The 21,078-nt window shown below is 42.9% G+C and overlaps 24 non-coding genes across 24 annotated transcripts; all 24 read right to left on the bottom strand.

The window, feature by feature from the left end:
• Positions 1–300: 300 nt before the first annotated feature.
• Positions 301–383, bottom strand: TRNAL-UAG (transfer RNA leucine (anticodon UAG)). Its single transcript has one exon. It is a non-coding gene; the product is annotated as a tRNA-Leu (tRNA).
• Positions 384–1,409: 1,026 nt separating this feature from the next.
• TRNAL-AAG (transfer RNA leucine (anticodon AAG)) lies at positions 1,410–1,492 on the bottom strand. The gene has a single exon. It is a non-coding gene; the product is annotated as a tRNA-Leu (tRNA).
• A 189-nt stretch (positions 1,493–1,681) lies between these two features.
• TRNAL-CAG (transfer RNA leucine (anticodon CAG)) lies at positions 1,682–1,764 on the bottom strand. Its single transcript has one exon. It is a non-coding gene; the product is annotated as a tRNA-Leu (tRNA).
• A 632-nt stretch (positions 1,765–2,396) lies between these two features.
• On the bottom strand, positions 2,397–2,479 carry TRNAL-UAG (transfer RNA leucine (anticodon UAG)). The gene has a single exon. It is a non-coding gene; the product is annotated as a tRNA-Leu (tRNA).
• A 1,026-nt stretch (positions 2,480–3,505) lies between these two features.
• On the bottom strand, positions 3,506–3,588 carry TRNAL-AAG (transfer RNA leucine (anticodon AAG)). The gene has a single exon. It is a non-coding gene; the product is annotated as a tRNA-Leu (tRNA).
• A 189-nt stretch (positions 3,589–3,777) lies between these two features.
• TRNAL-CAG (transfer RNA leucine (anticodon CAG)) lies at positions 3,778–3,860 on the bottom strand. Its single transcript has one exon. It is a non-coding gene; the product is annotated as a tRNA-Leu (tRNA).
• A 2,013-nt stretch (positions 3,861–5,873) lies between these two features.
• Positions 5,874–5,956, bottom strand: TRNAL-CAG (transfer RNA leucine (anticodon CAG)). Its single transcript has one exon. It is a non-coding gene; the product is annotated as a tRNA-Leu (tRNA).
• A 632-nt stretch (positions 5,957–6,588) lies between these two features.
• On the bottom strand, positions 6,589–6,671 carry TRNAL-UAG (transfer RNA leucine (anticodon UAG)). The gene has a single exon. It is a non-coding gene; the product is annotated as a tRNA-Leu (tRNA).
• A 1,026-nt stretch (positions 6,672–7,697) lies between these two features.
• TRNAL-AAG (transfer RNA leucine (anticodon AAG)) lies at positions 7,698–7,780 on the bottom strand. Its single transcript has one exon. It is a non-coding gene; the product is annotated as a tRNA-Leu (tRNA).
• Positions 7,781–7,969: 189 nt separating this feature from the next.
• TRNAL-CAG (transfer RNA leucine (anticodon CAG)) lies at positions 7,970–8,052 on the bottom strand. Its single transcript has one exon. It is a non-coding gene; the product is annotated as a tRNA-Leu (tRNA).
• Positions 8,053–8,684: 632 nt separating this feature from the next.
• Positions 8,685–8,767, bottom strand: TRNAL-UAG (transfer RNA leucine (anticodon UAG)). Its single transcript has one exon. It is a non-coding gene; the product is annotated as a tRNA-Leu (tRNA).
• Positions 8,768–9,793: 1,026 nt separating this feature from the next.
• TRNAL-AAG (transfer RNA leucine (anticodon AAG)) lies at positions 9,794–9,876 on the bottom strand. The gene has a single exon. It is a non-coding gene; the product is annotated as a tRNA-Leu (tRNA).
• Positions 9,877–10,065: 189 nt separating this feature from the next.
• TRNAL-CAG (transfer RNA leucine (anticodon CAG)) lies at positions 10,066–10,148 on the bottom strand. Its single transcript has one exon. It is a non-coding gene; the product is annotated as a tRNA-Leu (tRNA).
• Positions 10,149–10,780: 632 nt separating this feature from the next.
• On the bottom strand, positions 10,781–10,863 carry TRNAL-UAG (transfer RNA leucine (anticodon UAG)). Its single transcript has one exon. It is a non-coding gene; the product is annotated as a tRNA-Leu (tRNA).
• A 1,027-nt stretch (positions 10,864–11,890) lies between these two features.
• On the bottom strand, positions 11,891–11,973 carry TRNAL-AAG (transfer RNA leucine (anticodon AAG)). The gene has a single exon. It is a non-coding gene; the product is annotated as a tRNA-Leu (tRNA).
• A 189-nt stretch (positions 11,974–12,162) lies between these two features.
• TRNAL-CAG (transfer RNA leucine (anticodon CAG)) lies at positions 12,163–12,245 on the bottom strand. Its single transcript has one exon. It is a non-coding gene; the product is annotated as a tRNA-Leu (tRNA).
• A 632-nt stretch (positions 12,246–12,877) lies between these two features.
• On the bottom strand, positions 12,878–12,960 carry TRNAL-UAG (transfer RNA leucine (anticodon UAG)). The gene has a single exon. It is a non-coding gene; the product is annotated as a tRNA-Leu (tRNA).
• Positions 12,961–14,972: 2,012 nt separating this feature from the next.
• On the bottom strand, positions 14,973–15,055 carry TRNAL-UAG (transfer RNA leucine (anticodon UAG)). The gene has a single exon. It is a non-coding gene; the product is annotated as a tRNA-Leu (tRNA).
• Positions 15,056–16,080: 1,025 nt separating this feature from the next.
• TRNAL-AAG (transfer RNA leucine (anticodon AAG)) lies at positions 16,081–16,163 on the bottom strand. Its single transcript has one exon. It is a non-coding gene; the product is annotated as a tRNA-Leu (tRNA).
• A 189-nt stretch (positions 16,164–16,352) lies between these two features.
• Positions 16,353–16,435, bottom strand: TRNAL-CAG (transfer RNA leucine (anticodon CAG)). The gene has a single exon. It is a non-coding gene; the product is annotated as a tRNA-Leu (tRNA).
• A 632-nt stretch (positions 16,436–17,067) lies between these two features.
• TRNAL-UAG (transfer RNA leucine (anticodon UAG)) lies at positions 17,068–17,150 on the bottom strand. Its single transcript has one exon. It is a non-coding gene; the product is annotated as a tRNA-Leu (tRNA).
• Positions 17,151–18,448: 1,298 nt separating this feature from the next.
• On the bottom strand, positions 18,449–18,531 carry TRNAL-CAG (transfer RNA leucine (anticodon CAG)). The gene has a single exon. It is a non-coding gene; the product is annotated as a tRNA-Leu (tRNA).
• Positions 18,532–19,163: 632 nt separating this feature from the next.
• Positions 19,164–19,246, bottom strand: TRNAL-UAG (transfer RNA leucine (anticodon UAG)). The gene has a single exon. It is a non-coding gene; the product is annotated as a tRNA-Leu (tRNA).
• Positions 19,247–20,544: 1,298 nt separating this feature from the next.
• On the bottom strand, positions 20,545–20,627 carry TRNAL-CAG (transfer RNA leucine (anticodon CAG)). Its single transcript has one exon. It is a non-coding gene; the product is annotated as a tRNA-Leu (tRNA).
• Positions 20,628–21,078: the final 451 nt, after the last annotated feature.

Genomic DNA, 21,078 nt, shown 5'->3' with positions numbered 1-21,078 from the left:
TTGCTGTAAGTGTGCTGGAGTACAGCTGTCTACCAGGTGCTTGGCATTCTTCCAAATTTGCATGGCCTGTCTGGCCAGGGAATACAAGAGCATGACTCTTCTAGATGAGCTCTTACATGGGTCCTAAGCTCATTTGGTAAGGATTGCACTTTATCAGCAAGACTTTGTAAAACAGAAATATATGAGAAACCCAAGCTCTCTTGACTAGACGAGGACGGAATAACGTCCCAGGTGAAGACGAAGAGATGCAACTTCCATCAGATGTTATCCTGATGAAGAAGATTATATCTCCAAAAGTCATTTCAGAAGTGGGATTCGAACCCACGTCTCCAGAGGAGACTGCAGCCTAAACACAGCGCCTTAGACCACTCGGCCATCCTGACAGTGAAGAGTCCTAAGAAATGTATAAAAGTCACTCAGAAATTTCTGCGTCCATGCAAGCTTGAAATTTTTTCAACCTTCAAACACAAGGTGCAACTTTTTGCACAGGACAATAAACACAGAAGATCACATATGAAAGCATTTCATTTCACAGGTGTACTGTTTTTATGCTTTTAGAATAACTTATACCTCTCACCAGCTATTTAGGGTTCTGTATCCTACTCACAAAATTATCTTGCCTGCGACCTCTCTCTTTATACACAAACAACTATTGAGCAGGAAGTAGGAAGGCAGAAGGTGGGGCAGTTTATGCAAATTCATGCTGTCAATGTGCCTTGCAGATTCATGCAGAATTTCTAGATCCTTGCTGGAAACAAGAGAGCAGGCCTTGTTTCAGATCAACTGTCCCTAGCAAGGAACGTCTGAGCACATCCATTCTTTTGCTCTCTAGCCCCTGGCTTGGGACTCACCCTCACTGGCTGAGGAGTGAAGTTCTGCATACCAACGTTGCATAGAAGGTATGTTTGTGATTGGTTTGAGATGGGTGGGAGGTCAAGAGCAGGGAAAAGCAAGTCACCTTCACTTCTAGTCTCCTCTTCTATGCCTACCTGCCGTTCACTCACTCTGTCTTTGTTTCATTCTCTCCTTCCTCAACACCCCATCTCACTCACTGGCTCTATCATTTGTGCTCTTTCCCCTTGCTCTTCATTTCATAGTGGAAACATCTCTTGAATGGATCATTAGAAAATGAGGTTACATAAAATTAAAAATCTACTTATTGGAAACCAAAAATATCACAAGACTGAATGTAAGCCATTTCTTCAATAAAAGGGATTTTTTAGGCACCCCCCAAAAAACACATAAAACACCACTAGTGCTAGAAGAATATTATACGAGCTTGAAGACAGAATTGGGCAAATTCATTTGCAGTTGAAACTGAAGTTTGGTACTTATTCAGATATTATATGCACTGCCAATTTTTAGCTGAGATTCTGAAGGAACGCAGTGACAAAATGGACTTAAAGTTTTGTCAGAAGTGGGATTCGAACCCACGCCTCCAGGAGAGACTGCGGCCTTAACGCAGCGCCTTAGACCACTCGGCCATCCTGACCACATGTTGCTTGTCCATCTACATAGTGAGAAAGATAGTGTGAACAAAAAAAACACACATCTTAGGCCATAAGTGGCTATAGCAAGAAAAAAACTCACTGCACTTTTCCAAAAAGACAACCATATAAGCCCATGTGAGGGAAATGATCTGATTTTCTCCCTCAAGAAAAAAGAAGATTAAACACAGGTTTGTCAGAAGTGGGATTTGAACCCACGCCTCCAGAAGAGACTGCGACCTGAACGCAGCGCCTTAGACCACTCGGCCATCCTGACTTGCATTTGCAGCAACTTCCACAAGCCAGACAGCCATGCAAGTTTGGTACCGAAAAGGCATGCCCTCAATTTATTTATCCCATTATAAGCATTTCCAACAGATCTTTGAACAATCCATACAGAGCAGTACCTATGAAGAACTCTTTAGACCTTTAAAGCGTACAAAGAGAAAGTGCTATTCACCAGCCACTTGAACGGCCCAAAGCTGCTTTGAAATTGAGTCAACAGCCACATCTTGGCTGACTAAAGCAAATTCAACAAGGGAGCTCAATCTCACAACATAGGGTGGAATACGCAAATCTAAGCAGCCCCTGATCACAGCCCTGAGGACATTGCTGTAAGTGTGCTGGAGTACAGCTGTCTACCAGGTGCTTGGCATTCTTCCAAATTTGCATGGCCTGTCTGGCCAGGGAATACAAGAGCATGACTCTTCTAGATGAGCTCTTACATGGGTCCTAAGCTCATTTGGTAAGGATTGCACTTTATCAGCAAGACTTTGTACAACAGAAATATATGAGAAACCCAAGCTCTCTTGACTAGACGAGGACGGAATAACGTCCCAGGTGAAGACGAACAGATGCAACTTCCATCAGATGTTATCCTGATGAAGAAGATTATATCTCCAAAAGTCATGTCAGAAGTGGGATTCGAACCCACGCCTCCAGAGGAGACTGCGGCCTAAATACAGCGCCTTAGACCACTCGGCCATCCTGACAGTGGCGAGTCCTAAGAAATGTATAAAAGTCACTCAGAAATTTCTGCGTCCATGCAAGCTTGAAATAATTTCAACCTTCAAACACAAGGTGCAACTTTTTGCACAGGACAATAAACACAGAAGATCACATATGAAAGCATTTCATTTCACAGGTGTACTGTTTTTATGCTTTTAGAATAACTTATACCTCTCACCAGCTATTTAGGGTTCTGTATCCTACTCACAAAATTACCTTGCCTGCGACCTCTCTCTTTATACACAAACAACTACTGCTCAGGAAGTAGGAAGGCAGAAGGTGGGGCAGTTTATGCACATTTATGCTGTCAATGTGCCTTGCAGATTCATGCAGAATTTCTAGTTCCTTGCTGGAAACAAGAGAGCAGGCCTTGTTTCAGATCAACTGCCCCTAGCAAGGAACGTCTGAGCACATCCATTCTTTTGCTCTCTAGCCCCTGGCTTGGGACTCACCCTCACTGGCTGAGGAGTGAAGTTCTGCATACCAACGTTGAATAGAAGGTATGTTTGTGATTGGTTTGAGATGGGTGGGAGGTCAAGATCAGGGAAAAGCAAGTCACCTTCACTTCTAGTCTCCTCTTCTATGCCTACCTGCCGTTCACTCACTCTGTCTTTGTTTCATTCTCTCCTTCCTCAACACCCCATCTGACTCACTGGCTCTATCATTTGTGCTCTTTCCCCTTGCTCTTCATTTCATAGTGGAAACATCTCTTGAATGGATCATTAGAAAATAAGGTTACATAAAATTAAAAATCTACTTATTGGAAAACAAAAATATCACAAGACTGAATGTAAGCCATTTCTTCAATAAAAGGGATTTTTTAGGCACCCCCCAAAAAACACATAAAACACCACTAGTGCTAGAAGAATATTATACGAGCTTGAAGACAGAATTGGGCAAATTCATTTGCAGTTGAAACTGAAGTTTGGTACTTATTCAGATATTATATGCACTGCCAATTTTTAGCTGAGATTCTGAAGGAACGCAGAGACAAAATGGACTTAAAGTTTTGTCAGAAGTGGGATTCGAACCCACGCCTCCAGGAGAGACTGCGGCCTTAACGCAGCGCCTTAGACCACTCGGCCATCCTGACCACATGTTGCTTGTTCATCTACATAGTGATAAAGATAGTGTGAACAAAAAAAACACACATCTTAGGCCATGAGTGGCTATAGCAAGAAAAAAATTCACTGCACTTTTCCAAAAAGACAACCATATAAGCCCATGTGAGGGAAATGATCTGATTTTCTCCCTCAAGAAAAAAGAAGATTAAAGACAGGTTTGTCAGAAGTGGGATTTGAACCCACGCCTCCAGAAGAGACTGCGACCTGAACGCAGCGCCTTAGACCACTCGGCCATCCTGACTTGCATTTTCAGCACCTTCCACAAGCCAGACAGCCATGCAAGTTTGGTACCGAAAAGGCATGCCCTCAATTTATTTATCCCATTATAAGCATTTCCAACAGATCTTTGAACAATCCATACAGAGCAGTACCTATGAAGAACTCTTTAGAACTTTAATGAGTACAAAGAGAAAGTGCTATTCACCAGCCACTTGAACGGCCCAAAGCTGCTTTGAAATTGAGTCAACAGCCACATCTTGGCTGACTAAAGCAAATTCAACAAGGGAGCTCAATGTCACAACATAGGGTGGAATACACAAATCTAAGCAGCCCCTGATCACAGCCCTGAGGACATTGCTGTAAGTGTGCTGGAGTACAGCTGTCTACCAGGTGCTTGGCATTCTTCCAAATTTGCATGGCCTGTCTGGCCAGGGAATACAAGAGCATGACTCTTCTAGATGAGCTCTTACATGGGTCCTAAGCTCATTTGGTAAGGATTGCACTTTATCAGCAAGACTTTGTAAAACAGAAATATATGAGAAACCCAAGCTCTCTTGACTAGACGAGGACGGAATAACGTCCCAGGTGAAGACGAAGAGATGCAACTTCCATCAGATGTTATCCTGATGAAGAAGATTATATCTCCAAAAGTCATTTCAGAAGTGGGATTCAAACCCACGCCTCCAGAGGAGACTGCAGCCTAAACACAGCGCCTTAGACCACTCGGCCATCCTGACAGTGAAGAGTCCTAAGAAATGTATAAAAGTCACTCAGAAATTTCTGCGTCCATGCAATCTTGAAATAATTTCAACCTTCAAACACAAGGGGCAACTTTTTGCACTGGACAATAAACACAGAAGATCACATATGAAAGCATTTCATTTCACAGGTGTACTGTTTTTATGCTTTTAGAATAACTTATACCTCTCACCAGCTATTTAGGGTTCTGTATCCTACTCACAAAATTATCTTGCCTGCGACCTCTCTCTTTATACACAAACAACTATTGCTCAGGAAGTAGGAAGGCAGAAGGTGGGGCAGTTTATGCAAATTTATGCTGTCAATGTGCCTTGCAGATTCATGCAGAATTTCTAGATCCTTGCTGGAAACAAGAGAGCAGGCCTTGTTTCAGATCAACTGTCCCTAGCAAGGAACGTCTGAGCACATCCATTCTTTTGCTCTCTAGCCCCTGGCTTGGGACTCACCCTCACTGGCTGAGGAGTGAAGTTCTGCATACCAACGTTGCATAGAAGGTATGTTTGTGATTGGTTTGAGATGGGTGGGAGGTCAAGAGCAGGGAAAAGCAAGTCACCTTCACTTCTAGTCTCCTCTTCTATGCCTACCTGCCGTTCACTCACTCTGTCTTTGTTTCATTCTCTCCTTCCTCAACACCCCATCTCACTCACTGGCTCTATCATTTGTGCTCTTTCCCCTTGCTCTTCATTTCATAGTGGAAACATCTCTTGAATGGATCATTAGAAAATGAGGTTACATAAAATTAAAAATCTACTTATTGGAAACCAAACATATCACAAGACTGAATGTAAGCCATTTCATCAATAAAAGGGATTTTTTAGGCACCCCCCAAAAAACACATAAAACACCACTAGTACTAGAAGAATATTATACGAGCTTGAAGACAGAATTGGGCAAATTCATTTGCAGTTGAAACTGAAGTTTGGTACTTATTCAGATATTATATGCACTGCCAATTTTTAGCTGAGATTCTGAAGGAACGCAGTGACAAAATGGACTTAAAGTTTTGTCAGAAGTGGGATTCGAACCCACGCCTCCAGGAGAGACTGCGGCCTTAATGCAGTGCCTTAGACCACTCGGCCATCCTGAGTACATGTTGCTTGTCCATCTACATAGTGAGAAAGATAGTGTGAACAAAAAAAACACACATCTTAGGCCATAAGTGGCTATAGCAAGAAAAAAACTCACTGCACTTTTCCAAAAAGACAACCATATAAGCCCATGTGAGGGAAATGATCTGATTTTCTCCCTCAAGAAAAAAGAAGATTAAACACAGGTTTGTCAGAAGTGGGATTTGAACCCACGCCTCCAGAAGAGACTGCGACCTGAACGCAGCACCTTAGACCACTCGGCCATCCTGACTTACATTTGCAGCACCTTCCACAAGCCAGACAGCCATGCAAGTTTGGTACCGAAAAGGCATGCCCTCAATTTATTTATCCCATTATAAGCATTTCCAACAGATCTTTGAACAATCCATACAGAGCAGTACCTATGAAGAACTCTTTAGACCTTTAAAGCGTACAAAGAGAAAGTGCTATTCACCAGCCACTTGAACGGCCCAAAGCTGCTTTGAAATTGAGTCAACAGCCACATCTTGGCTGACTAAAGCAAATTCAACAAGGGAGCTCAATGTCACAACATAGGGTGGAATACGCAAATCTAAGCAGCCCCTGATCACAGCCCTGAGGACATTGCTGTAAGTGTGCTGGAGTACAGCTGTCTACCAGGTGCTTGGCATTCTTCCAAATTTGCATGGCCTGTCTGGCCAGGGAATACAAGAGCATGACTCTTCTAGATGAGCTCTTACATGGGTCCTAAGCTCATTTGGTAAGGATTGCACTTTATCAGCAAGACTTTGTAAAACAGAAATATATGAGAAACCCAAGCTCTCTTGACTAGACGAGGACGGAATAACGTCCCAGGTGAAGACGAAGAGATGCAACTTCCATCAGATGTTATCCTGATGAAGAAGATTATATCTCCAAAAGTCATTTCAGAAGTGGGATTCGAACCCACGTCTCCAGAGGAGACTGCAGCCTAAACACAGCGCCTTAGACCACTCGGCCATCCTGACAGTGAAGAGTCCTAAGAAATGTATAAAAGTCACTCAGAAATTTCTGCGTCCATGCAAGCTTGAAATTTTTTCAACCTTCAAACACAAGGTGCAACTTTTTGCACAGGACAATAAACACAGAAGATCACATATGAAAGCATTTCATTTCACAGGTGTACTGTTTTTATGCTTTTAGAATAACTTATACCTCTCACCAGCTATTTAGGGTTCTGTATCCTACTCACAAAATTATCTTGCCTGCGACCTCTCTCTTTATACACAAACAACTATTGAGCAGGAAGTAGGAAGGCAGAAGGTGGGGCAGTTTATGCAAATTCATGCTGTCAATGTGCCTTGCAGATTCATGCAGAATTTCTAGATCCTTGCTGGAAACAAGAGAGCAGGCCTTGTTTCAGATCAACTGTCCCTAGCAAGGAACGTCTGAGCACATCCATTCTTTTGCTCTCTAGCCCCTGGCTTGGGACTCACCCTCACTGGCTGAGGAGTGAAGTTCTGCATACCAACGTTGCATAGAAGGTATGTTTGTGATTGGTTTGAGATGGGTGGGAGGTCAAGAGCAGGGAAAAGCAAGTCACCTTCACTTCTAGTCTCCTCTTCTATGCCTACCTGCCGTTCACTCACTCTGTCTTTGTTTCATTCTCTCCTTCCTCAACACCCCATCTCACTCACTGGCTCTATCATTTGTGCTCTTTCCCCTTGCTCTTCATTTCATAGTGGAAACATCTCTTGAATGGATCATTAGAAAATGAGGTTACATAAAATTAAAAATCTACTTATTGGAAACCAAAAATATCACAAGACTGAATGTAAGCCATTTCTTCAATAAAAGGGATTTTTTAGGCACCCCCCAAAAAACACATAAAACACCACTAGTGCTAGAAGAATATTATACGAGCTTGAAGACAGAATTGGGCAAATTCATTTGCAGTTGAAACTGAAGTTTGGTACTTATTCAGATATTATATGCACTGCCAATTTTTAGCTGAGATTCTGAAGGAACGCAGTGACAAAATGGACTTAAAGTTTTGTCAGAAGTGGGATTCGAACCCACGCCTCCAGGAGAGACTGCGGCCTTAACGCAGCGCCTTAGACCACTCGGCCATCCTGACCACATGTTGCTTGTCCATCTACATAGTGAGAAAGATAGTGTGAACAAAAAAAACACACATCTTAGGCCATAAGTGGCTATAGCAAGAAAAAAACTCACTGCACTTTTCCAAAAAGACAACCATATAAGCCCATGTGAGGGAAATGATCTGATTTTCTCCCTCAAGAAAAAAGAAGATTAAACACAGGTTTGTCAGAAGTGGGATTTGAACCCACGCCTCCAGAAGAGACTGCGACCTGAACGCAGCGCCTTAGACCACTCGGCCATCCTGACTTGCATTTGCAGCAACTTCCACAAGCCAGACAGCCATGCAAGTTTGGTACCGAAAAGGCATGCCCTCAATTTATTTATCCCATTATAAGCATTTCCAACAGATCTTTGAACAATCCATACAGAGCAGTACCTATGAAGAACTCTTTAGACCTTTAAAGCGTACAAAGAGAAAGTGCTATTCACCAGCCACTTGAACGGCCCAAAGCTGCTTTGAAATTGAGTCAACAGCCACATCTTGGCTGACTAAAGCAAATTCAACAAGGGAGCTCAATGTCACAACATAGGGTGGAATACGCAAATCTAAGCAGCCCCTGATCACAGCCCTGAGGACATTGCTGTAAGTGTGCTGGAGTACAGCTGTCTACCAGGTGCTTGGCATTCTTCCAAATTTGCATGGCCTGTCTGGCCAGGGAATACAAGAGCATGACTCTTCTAGATGAGCTCTTACATGGGTCCTAAGCTCATTTGGTAAGGATTGCACTTTATCAGCAAGACTTTGTACAACAGAAATATATGAGAAACCCAAGCTCTCTTGACTAGACGAGGACGGAATAACGTCCCAGGTGAAGACGAACAGATGCAACTTCCATCAGATGTTATCCTGATGAAGAAGATTATATCTCCAAAAGTCATGTCAGAAGTGGGATTCGAACCCACGCCTCCAGAGGAGACTGCGGCCTAAATACAGCGCCTTAGACCACTCGGCCATCCTGACAGTGGCGAGTCCTAAGAAATGTATAAAAGTCACTCAGAAATTTCTGCGTCCATGCAAGCTTGAAATAATTTCAACCTTCAAACACAAGGTGCAACTTTTTGCACAGGACAATAAACACAGAAGATCACATATGAAAGCATTTCATTTCACAGGTGTACTGTTTTTATGCTTTTAGAATAACTTATACCTCTCACCAGCTATTTAGGGTTCTGTATCCTACTCACAAAATTACCTTGCCTGCGACCTCTCTCTTTATACACAAACAACTACTGCTCAGGAAGTAGGAAGGCAGAAGGTGGGGCAGTTTATGCACATTTATGCTGTCAATGTGCCTTGCAGATTCATGCAGAATTTCTAGTTCCTTGCTGGAAACAAGAGAGCAGGCCTTGTTTCAGATCAACTGCCCCTAGCAAGGAACGTCTGAGCACATCCATTCTTTTGCTCTCTAGCCCCTGGCTTGGGACTCACCCTCACTGGCTGAGGAGTGAAGTTCTGCATACCAACGTTGAATAGAAGGTATGTTTGTGATTGGTTTGAGATGGGTGGGAGGTCAAGATCAGGGAAAAGCAAGTCACCTTCACTTCTAGTCTCCTCTTCTATGCCTACCTGCCGTTCACTCACTCTGTCTTTGTTTCATTCTCTCCTTCCTCAACACCCCATCTGACTCACTGGCTCTATCATTTGTGCTCTTTCCCCTTGCTCTTCATTTCATAGTGGAAACATCTCTTGAATGGATCATTAGAAAATAAGGTTACATAAAATTAAAAATCTACTTATTGGAAAACAAAAATATCACAAGACTGAATGTAAGCCATTTCTTCAATAAAAGGGATTTTTTAGGCACCCCCCAAAAAACACATAAAACACCACTAGTGCTAGAAGAATATTATACGAGCTTGAAGACAGAATTGGGCAAATTCATTTGCAGTTGAAACTGAAGTTTGGTACTTATTCAGATATTATATGCACTGCCAATTTTTAGCTGAGATTCTGAAGGAACGCAGAGACAAAATGGACTTAAAGTTTTGTCAGAAGTGGGATTCGAACCCACGCCTCCAGGAGAGACTGCGGCCTTAACGCAGCGCCTTAGACCACTCGGCCATCCTGACCACATGTTGCTTGTTCATCTACATAGTGATAAAGATAGTGTGAACAAAAAAAACACACATCTTAGGCCATGAGTGGCTATAGCAAGAAAAAAATTCACTGCACTTTTCCAAAAAGACAACCATATAAGCCCATGTGAGGGAAATGATCTGATTTTCTCCCTCAAGAAAAAAGAAGATTAAAGACAGGTTTGTCAGAAGTGGGATTTGAACCCACGCCTCCAGAAGAGACTGCGACCTGAACGCAGCGCCTTAGACCACTCGGCCATCCTGACTTGCATTTGCAGCACCTTCCACAAGCCAGACAGCCATGCAAGTGGGGTACCGAAAAGGCATGCCCTCAATTTATTTATCCCATTATAAGCATTTCCAACAGATCTTTGAACAATCCATACAGAGCAGTACCTATGAAGAACTCTTTAGACCTTTAATGAGTACAAAGAGAAAGTGCTATTCACCAGCCACTTGAACGGCCCAAAGCTGCTTTGAAATTGAGTCAATAGCCACATCTTGGCTGACTAAAGCAAATTCAACAAGGGATCTCAATGTCACAACATAGGGTGGAATTCGCAAATCTAAGCAGCCCCTGATCACTGCCCTGAGGAAATTGCTGTAAGTGTGCTGGAGTCCAGCTGTCTACCAGGTGCTTGGCATTCTTCCAAATTTGTATGGCCTGTCTGGCCAGGGAATACAAGAGAATGACTCTTCTAGATGAGCTCTTACATGGGTCATAAGCTCATTTGGTAAGGATTGCACTTTATCAGCAAGACTTTGTACAACAGAAATATATGAGAAACCCAAGCTCTCTTGACTAGACGAGGATAGAATAACGTCCCAGGTGAAGACGAACAGAAGCAACTTCCATCAGATGTTATCCTGATGAAGAAGATTATATCTCCAAAAGTCATTTCAGAAGTGGGATTTGAACCCACGCCTCCATAGGAGACTGCGGCCTAAACACAGCGCCTTAGACCACTCGGCCATCCTGACAGTGAAGAGTCCTAACAAATGTATAAAAGTCACTCAGAAATGTCTGCGTCCATGCAAGCTTGAAATAATTTCAACCTTCAAACACAAGGTGCAACTTTTTGCACAGGACAATAAACACAGAAGATCACATATGAAAGCATTTCATTTCACAGGTGTACTGTTTTTATGCTTTTAGAATAACTTATACCTCTCACCAGCTATTTAGGGTTCTGTATCCTACTCACAAAATTATCTTGCCTGCGACCTTTCTCTCTATACACAAACAACTACTGCTCAGGAAGTAGGAAGGCAGAAGGTGGGGCAGTTTATGCAAATTTTTGCTGTCAATGTGCCTTGCACATTCATGCAGAATTTCTAGATCCTTGCTGGAAACAAGAGAGCACGCCTTGTTTCAGATCAACTGGCCCTAGCAAGAAACGTCTGAGCACATCCATTCTTTTGCTCTCTAGCCCCTGGCTTGGGTATCACCCCCACTGGCTGAGGAGTGAAGTTCTGCATACCAACGTTGCATAGAAGGTATGTTTGTGATTGGTTTGAGATGGGTGGGAGTTCAAGAGCAGGGAAAAGCAAGTCACTTTCACTTCTAGTCTCCTCTTCTATGCCTACCTGCCGTTCACTCACTCTGTCTTTGTTTCATTCTCTCCTTCCTCAACACCCCATCTCACTCACTCGCTCTATCATTTGTGCTCTTTCCCCTTGCTCTTCATTTCATAGTGGAAACATCTCTTGAATGGATCATTAGAAAATGAGGTTACATAAAATTAAAAATCTACTTATTGGAAACCAAAAATATCACAAGACTGAATGTAAGCCATTTCTTCAATAAAAGGGATTTTTTTAGGCACCCCCCAAAAAACACATAAAACACCACTAGTGCTAGAAGAATATTATACGAGCTTGAAGACAGAATTGGGCAAATTCATTTGCAGTTGAAACTGAAGTTTGGTACTTATTCAGATATTATATGCACTGCCAATTTTTAGCTGAGATTCTGAAGGAACGCAGAGACAAAATGGACTTAAAGTTTTGTCAGAAGTGGGATTCGAACCCACGCCTCCAGGAGAGACTGCGGCCTTAATGCAGTGCCTTAGACCACTCGGCCATCCTGACCACAAGTTGCTTGTTCATCTACATAGTGAGAAAGATAGTGTGAACAAAAAAAACACACATCTTAGGCCATAAGTGGCTATAGCAAGAAAAAAACTCACTGCACTTTTCCAAAAAGACAACCATATAAGCCCATGTGAGGGAAATGATCTGATTTTCTCCCTCAAGAAAAAAGAAGATTAAACACAGGTTTGTCAGAAGTGGGATTTGAACCCACACCTCCAGAAGAGACTGCGACCTGAACGCAGTGCCTTAGACCACTCGGCCATCCTGACTTGCATTTGCAGCACCTTCCACAAGCCAGACAGCCATGCAAGTTTGGTACCGAAAAGGCATGCCCTCAATTTATTTATCCCATTATAAGCATTTCCAACAGATCTTTGAACAATCCATACAGAGCAGTACCTATGAAGAACTCTTTAGACCTTTAAAGCGTACAAAGAGAAAGTGCTATTCACCAGCCACTTGAACGGCCCAAAGCTGCTTTGAAATTGAGTCAACAGCCACATCTTGGCTGACTAAAGCAAATTCAACAAGGGAGCTCAATGTCACAACATAGGGTGGAATACGCAAATCTAAGCAGCCCCTGATCACAGCCCTGAGGACATTGCTGTAAGTGTGCTGGAGTACAGCTGTCTACCAGGTGCTTGGCATTCTTCCAAATTTGCATGGCCTGTCTGGCCAGGGAATACAAGAGCATGACTCTTCTAGATGAGCTCTTACATGGGTCCTAAGCTCATTTGGTAAGGATTGCACTTTATCAGCAAGACTTTGTTCAACAGAAATATATGAGAAACCCAAGCTCTCTTGACTAGACGAGGACGGAATAACGTCCCAGGTGAAGACGAACAGATGCAACTTCCATCAGATGTTATCCTGATGAAGAAGATTATATCTCCAAAAGTCATGTCAGAAGTGGGATTCGAACCCACGCCTCCAGAGGAGACTGCGGCCTAAACACAGCGCCTTAGACCACTCGGCCATCCTGACAGTGGAGAGTCCTAAGAAATGTATAAAAGTCACTCAGAAATTTCTGCGTCCATGCAAGCTTGAAATAATTTCAACCTTCAAACACAAGGTGCAACTTTTTGCACAGGACAATAAACACAGAAGATCACATATGAAAGCATTTCATTTCACAGGTGTACTGTTTTTATGCTTTTAGAATAACTTATACCTCTCACCAGCTATTTAGGGTTCTGTATCCTACTCACAAAATTACCTTGCCTGCGACCTCTCTCTTTATACACAAACAACTACTGCTCAGGAAGTAGGAAGGCAGAAGGTGGGGCAGTTTATGCAAATTTATGCTGTCAATGTGCCTTGCAGATTCATGCAGAATTTCTAGTTCCTTGCTGGAAACAAGAGAGCAGGCCTTGTTTCAGATCAACTGTCCCTAGCAAGGAACGTCTGAGCACATCCATTCTTTTGCTCTCTAGCCCCTGGCTTGGGACTCACCCTCACTGGCTGAGGAGTGAAGTTCTGCATACCAACGTTGAATAGAAGGTATGTTTGTGAGTGGTTTGAGATGGGTGGGAGGTCAAGAGCAGGGAAAAGCAAGTCACCTTCCCTTCTAGTCTCCTCTTCTATGCCTACCTGCCGTTCACTCACTCTGTCTTTGTTTCATTCTCTCCTTCCTAAACACCCCATCTCACTCACTGGCTCTATCATTTGTGCTCTTTCCCCTTGCTCTTCATTTCATAGTGGAAACATCTCTTGAATGGATCATTAGAAAATGAGGTTACATAAAATTAAAAATCTACTTATTGGAAACCAAAAATATCACAAGACTGAATGTAAGCCATTTCTTCAATAAAAGGGATTTTTTAGGCACCCCCCAAAAAACACATAAAACACCACTAGTGCTAGAAGAATATTATACGAGCTTGAAGACAGAATTGGGCAAATTCATTTGCAGTTGAAACTGAAGTTTGGTACTTATTCAGATATTATATGCACTGCCAATTTTTAGCTGAGATTCTGAAGGAACGCAGAGACAAAATGGACTTAAAGTTTTGTCAGAAGTGGGATTCGAACCCACGCCTCCAGGAGAGACTGTGGCCTTAATGCAGTGCCTTAGACCACTCGGCCATCCTGACCACAAGTTGCTTGTTCATCTACATAGTGAGAAAGATAGTGTGAACAAAAAAACACACATCTTAGGCCATGAGTGGCTATAGCAAGAAAAAAACTCACTGCACTTTTCCAAAAAGACAACCATATAAGCCCAAGTGAGGGAAATGATCTGATTTTCTCCCTCAAGAAAAAAGAAGATTAAACACAGGTTTGTCAGAAGAGGGATTTGAACCCACACCTCCAGAAGAGACTGCGACCTGAACGCAGCACCTTAGACCACTCGGCCATCCTGACTTGCATTTTCAGCACCTTCCACAAGCCAGACAGCCATGCAAGTTTGGTACCGAAAAGGCATGCCCTCAATTTATTTATCCCATTATAAGCATTTCCAACAGATCTTTGAACAATCCATACAGAGCAGTACCTATGAAGAACTCTTTAGACCTTTAAAGCGTACAAAGAGAAAGTGCTATTCACCAGCCACTTGAACGGCCCAAAGCTGCTTTGAAATTGAGTCAACAGCCACATCTTGGCTGACTAAAGCAAATTCAACAAGGGAGCTCAATCTCACAACATAGGGTGGAATACGCAAATCTAAGCAGCCCCTGATCACAGCCCTGAGGACATTGCTGTAAGTGTGCTGGAGTACAGCTGTCTACCAGGTGCTTGGCATTCTTCCAAATTTGCATGGCCTGTCTGGCCAGGGAATACAAGAGCATGACTCTTCTAGATGAGCTCTTACATGGGTCCTAAGCTCATTTGGTAAGGATTGCACTTTATCAGCAAGACTTTGTACAACAGAAATATATGAGAAACCAAAGCTCTCTTGACTAGACGAGGACGGAATAACGTCCCAGGTGAAGACGAACAGATGCAACTTCCATCAGATGTTATCCAGATGAAGAAGATTATATCTCCAAAAGTCATGTCAGAAGTGGGATTCGAACCCACACCTCCAGAGGAGACTGCGGCCTAAACACAGCGCCTTAGACCACTCGGCCATCCTGACAGTGAAGAGTCCTAAGAAATGTATAAAAGTCACTCAGAAATTTCTGCGACCATGCAAGCTTGAAATAATTTCAACCTTCAAACACAAGGTGCAACTTTTTGCACAGGACAATAAACACAGAAGATCACATATGAAAGCATTTCATTTCACAGGTGTACTGTTTTTATGCTTTTAGAATAACTTATACCTCTCACCAGCTATTTAGGGTTCTGTATCCTACTCACAAAATTACCTTGCCTGCGACCTCTCTCTTTATACACAAACAACTACTGCTCAGGAAGTAGGAAGGCAGAAGGTGGGGCAGTTTATGGAAATTTATGCTGTCAATGTGCCTTGCAGATTCATGCAGAATTTCTAGATCCTTGCTGGAAACAAGAGAGCAGGCCTTGTTTCAGATCAACTGTCCCTAGCAAGGAACGTCTGAGCACATCCATTCTTTTGCTCTCTAGCCCCTGGCTTGGGACTCACCCTCACTGGCTGAGGAGTGAAGTTCTGCATACCAACGTTACATAGAAGGTATGTTTGTGATTGGTTTGAGATGGGTGGGAGGTCAAGAGCAGGGAAAAGCAAGTCACCTTCACTTCTAGTCTCCTCTTCTATGCCTACCTGCCGTTCACTCACTCTGTCTTTGTTTCATTCTCTCCTTCCTAAACACCCCATCTCACTCACTGGCTCTATCATTTGTGCTCTTTCCCCTTGCTCTTCATTTCATAGTGGAAACATCTCTTGAATGGATCATTAGAAAATAAGGTTACATAAAATTAAAAATCTACTTATTGGAAACCAAAAATATCACAAGACTGAATGTAAGCCATTTCTTCAATAAAAGGGATTTTTTAGGCACCCCCAAAAAACACATAAAACACCACTAGTGCTAGAAGAATATTATACGAGCTTGAAGACAGAATTGGGCAAATTCATTTGCAGTTGAAACTGAAGTTTGGTACTTATTCAGATATTATATGCACTGCCAATTTTTAGCTGAGATTCTGAAGGAACGCAGAGACAAAATGGACTTAAAGTTTTGTCAGAAGTGGGATTCGAACCCACGCCTCCAGGAGAGACTGCGGCCTTAACACAGCGCCTTAGACCACTCGGCCATCCTGACCACATGTTGCTTGTTCATCTACATAGTGAGAAAGATAGTGTGAACAAAAAAAACACACATCTTAGGCCATGAGTGGCTATAGCAAGAAAAAAATTCACTGCACTTTTCCAAAAAGACAACCATATAAGCCCATGTGAGGGAAATGATCTGATTTTCTCCCTCAAGAAAAAAGAAGATTAAACACAGGTTTGTCAGAAGTGGGATTTGAACCCACGCCTCCAGAAGAGACTGCGACCTGAACGCAGCGCCTTAGACCACTCGGCCATCCTGACTTGCATTTGCAGCACCTTCCACAATCCAGACAGCCATGCAAGTTTGGTACCGAAAAGGCATGCCCTCAATTTATTTATCCCATTATAAGCATTTCCAACAGATCTTTGAACAATCCATACAGAGCAGTACCTATGAAGAACTCTTTAGACCTTTAAAGCGTACAAAGAGAAAGTGCTATTCACCAGCCACTTGAACGGCCCAAAGCTGCTTTGAAATTGAGTCAACAGCCACATCTTGGCTGACTAAAGCAAATTCAACAAGGGAGCTCAATGTCACAACATAGGGTGGAATACGCAAATCTAAGCAGCCCCTGATCACAGCCCTGAGGACATTGCTGTAAGTGTGCTGGAGTACAGCTGTCTACCAGGTGCTTGGCATTCTTCCAAATTTGCATGGCCTGTCTGGCCAGGGAATACAAGAGCATGACTCTTCTAGATGAGCTCTTACATGGGTCCTAAGCTCATTTGGTAAGGATTGCACTTTATCAGCAAGACTTTGTACAACAGAAATATATGAGAAACCCAAGCTCTCTTGACTAGACGAGGACGGAATAACGTCCCAGGTTTAGACGAACAGATGCAACTTCCATCAGATGTTATCCTGATGAAGAAGATTATGTCTCCAAAAGTCATGTCAGAAGTGGGATTCGAACCCACGCCTCCAGAGGAGACTGCGGCCTAAACACAGCGCCTTAGACCACTCGGCCATCCTGACAGTGGAGAGTCCTAAGAAATGTATAAAAGTCACTCAGAAATTTCTGCGTCCATGCAAGCTTGAAATAATTTCAACCTTCAAACACAAGGTGCAACTTTTTGCACAGGACAATAAACACAGAAGATCACATATGAAAGCATTTCATTTCACAGGTGTACTGTTTTTATGCTTTTAGAATAACTTATACCTCTCACCAGCTATTTAGGGTTCTGTATCCTACTCACAAAATTACCTTGCCTGCGACCTCTCTCTTTATACACAAACAACTACTGCTCAGGAAGTAGGAAGGCAGAAGGTGGGGCAGTTTATGCAAATTTATGCTGTCAATGTGCCTTGCAGATTCATGCAGAATTTCTAGTTCCTTGCTGGAAACAAGAGAGCAGGCCTTGTTTCAGATCAACTGTCCCTAGCAAGGAACGTCTGTGCACATCCATTCTTTTGCTCTCTAGCCCCTGGCTTGGGACTCACCCTCACTGGCTGAGGAGTGAAGTTCTGCATACCAACGTTGAATAGAAGGTATGTTTGTGATTGGTTTGAGATGGGTGGGAGGTCAAGAGCAGGGAAAAGCAAGTCACCTTCCCTTCTAGTCTCCTCTTCTATGCCTACCTGCCGTTCACTCACTCTGTCTTTGTTTCATTCTCTCCTTCCTCAACACCCCATCTCACTCACTGGCTCTATCATTTGTGCTCTTTCCCCTTGCTCTTCATTTCATAGTGGAAACATCTCTTGAATGGATCATTAGAAAATGAGGTTACATAAAATTAAAAATCTACTTATTGGAAACCAAAAATATCACAAGACTGAATGTAATCCATTTCTTCAATAAAAGGGATTTTTTAGGCACCCCCCAAAAAACACATAAAACACCACTAGTGCTAGAAGAATATTATACGAGCTTGAAGACAGAATTGGGCAAATTCATTTGCAGTTGAAACTGAAGTTTGGTACTTATTCAGATATTATATGCACTGCCAATTTTTACCTGAGATTCTGAAGGAACGCAGTGACAAAATGGACTTAAAGTTTTGTCAGAAGTGGGATTCGAACCCACGCCTCCAGGAGAGACTCCGGCCTTAATGCAGTGCCTTAGACCACTCGGCCATCCTGACCACAAGTTGCTTGTTCATCTACATAGTGAGAAAGATAGTGTGAACAAAAAAAACACACATCTTAGGCCATGAGTGGCTATAGCAAGAAAAAAACTCACTGCACTTTTCCAAAAAGACAACCATATAAGCCCATGTGAGGGAAATGATCTGATTTTCTCCCTCAAGAAAAAAGAAGATTAAACACAGGTTTGTCAGAAGTGGGATTTGAACCCACGCCTCCAGAAGAGACTGCGACCTGAACGCAGCGCCTTAGATCACTCGGCCATCCTGACTTGCATTTTCAGCACCTTCCACAAGCCAGACAGCCATGCAAGTTTGGTACCGAAAAGGCATGCCCTCAATTTATTTATCCCATTATAAGCATTTCCAACAGATCTTTGAACAATCCATACAGAGCAGTACCTATGAAGAACTCTTTAGACCTTTAAAGCGTACAAAGAGAAAGTGCTATTCACCAGCCACTTGAACGGCCCAAAGCTGCTTTGAAATTGAGTCAACAGCCACATCTTGGCTGACTAAAGCAAATTCAACAAGGGAGCTCAATCTCACAACATAGGGTGGAATACGCAAATCTAAGCAGCCCCTGATCACAGCCCTGAGGACATTGCTGTAAGTGTGCTGGAGTACAGCTGTCTACCAGGTGCTTGGCATTCTTCCAAATTTGCATGGCCTGTCTGGCCAGGGAATACAAGAGCATGACTCTTCTAGATGAGCTCTTACATGGGTCCTAAGCTCATTTGGTAAGGATTGCACTTTATCAGCAAGACTTTGTACAACAGAAATATATGAGAAACCAAAGCTCTCTTGACTAGACGAGGACGGAATAACGTCCCAGGTGAAGACGAACAGATGCAACTTCCATCAGATGTTATCCAGATGAAGAAGATTATATCTCCAAAAGTCATGTCAGAAGTGGGATTCGAACCCACACCTCCAGAGGAGACTGCGGCCTAAACACAGCGCCTTAGACCACTCGGCCATCCTGACAGTGAAGAGTCCTAAGAAATGTATAAAAGTCACTCAGAAATTTCTGCGACCATGCAAGCTTGAAATAATTTCAACCTTCAAACACAAGGTGCAACTTTTTACACAGGACAATAAACACAGAAGATCACATATGAAAGCATTTCATTTCACAGGTGTACTGTTTTTATGCTTTTAGAATAACTTATACCTCTCAACAGCTATTTAGGGTTCTGTATCCTACTCACAAAATTACCTTGCCTGCGACCTCTCTCTTTATACACAAACAACTACTGCTCAGGAAGTAGGAAGGCAGAAGGTGGGGTAGTTTATGGAAATTTATGCTGTCAATGTGCCTTGCAGATTCATGCAGAATTTCTAGATCCTTGCTGGAAACAAGAGAGCAGGCCTTGTTTCAGATCAACTGTCCCTAGCAAGGAACGTCTGAGCACATCCATTCTTTTGCTCTCTAGCCCCTGGCTTGGGACTCACCCTCACTGGCTGAGGAGTGAAGTTCTGCATACCAACGTTGCATAGAAGGTATGTTTGTGATTGGTTTGAGATGGGTGGGAGGTCAAGAGCAGGGAAAAGCAAGTCACCTTCACTTCTAGTCTCCTCTTCTATGCCTACCTGCCGTTCACTCACTCTGTCTTTGTTTCATTCTCTCCTTCCTCAACACCCCATCTCACTCACTGGCTCTATCATTTGTGCTCTTTCCCCTTGCTCTTCATTTCATAGTGGAAACATCTCTTGAATGGATCATTAGAAAATGAGGTTACATAAAATTAAAAATCTACTTATTGGAAACCAAAAATATCACAAGACTGAATGTAAGCCATTTCTTCAATAAAAGGGATTTTTTAGGCACCCCCCAAAAAACACATAAAACACCACTAGTGCTAGAAGAATATTATACGAGCTTGAAGACAGAATTGGGCGAATTCATTTGCAGTTGAAACTGAAGTTTGGTACTTATTCAGATATTATATGCACTGCCAATTTTTAGCTGAGATTCTGAAGTAACGCAGAGACAAAATGGACTTAAAGTTTCGTCAGAAGTGGTATTCGAACCCACGCCTCCAGGAGAGACTGCGGCCTTAACGCAGCACCTTAGACCACTCGGCCATCCTGACCACATGTTGCTTGTTCATCTACATAGTGAGAAAGATAGTGTGAACAAAAAAAACACACATCTTAGGCCATGAGTGGCTATAGCAAGAAAAAAACTCACTGCACTTTTCCAAAAAGACAACCATATAAGCCCATGTGAGGGAAATGATCTGATTTTCTCCCTCAAGAAAAAAGAAGATTAAACACAGGTTTGTCAGAAGTGGGATTTGAACCCACGCCTCCAGAAGAGACTGCGACCTGAACGCAGCGCCTTAGACCACTCGGCCATCCTGACTTGCATTTTCAGCACCTTCCACAAGCCAGACAGCCATGCAAGTTTGGTACCGAAAAGGCATGCCCTCAATTTATTTATCCCATTATAAGCATTTCCAACAGATCTTTGAACAATCCATACAGAGCAGTACCTATGAAGAACTCTTTAGACCTTTAAAGCGTACAAAGAGAAAGTGCTATTCACCAGCCACTTGAACGGCCCAAAGCTGCTTTGAAATTGAGTCAACAGCCACATCTTGGCTGACTAAAGCAAATTCAACAAGGGAGCTCAATCTCACAACATAGGGTGGAATACGCAAATCTAAGCAGCCCCTGATCACAGCCCTGAGGACATTGCTGTAAGTGTGCTGGAGTACAGCTGTCTACCAGGTGCTTGGCATTCTTCCAAATTTGCATGGCCTGTCTGGCCAGGGAATACAAGAGCATGACTCTTCTAGATGAGCTCTTACATG

The sequence above is a fragment of the Lissotriton helveticus genome, chromosome 8 (assembly GCF_964261635.1).
Source record: "Lissotriton helveticus chromosome 8, aLisHel1.1, whole genome shotgun sequence".
Classification (NCBI taxonomy): Eukaryota; Metazoa; Chordata; class Amphibia; order Caudata; family Salamandridae; genus Lissotriton; species Lissotriton helveticus.
The sequence above is the reverse complement of the archived record's forward strand: the minus strand, read 5'-3'. Positions and strand labels throughout refer to the sequence as shown.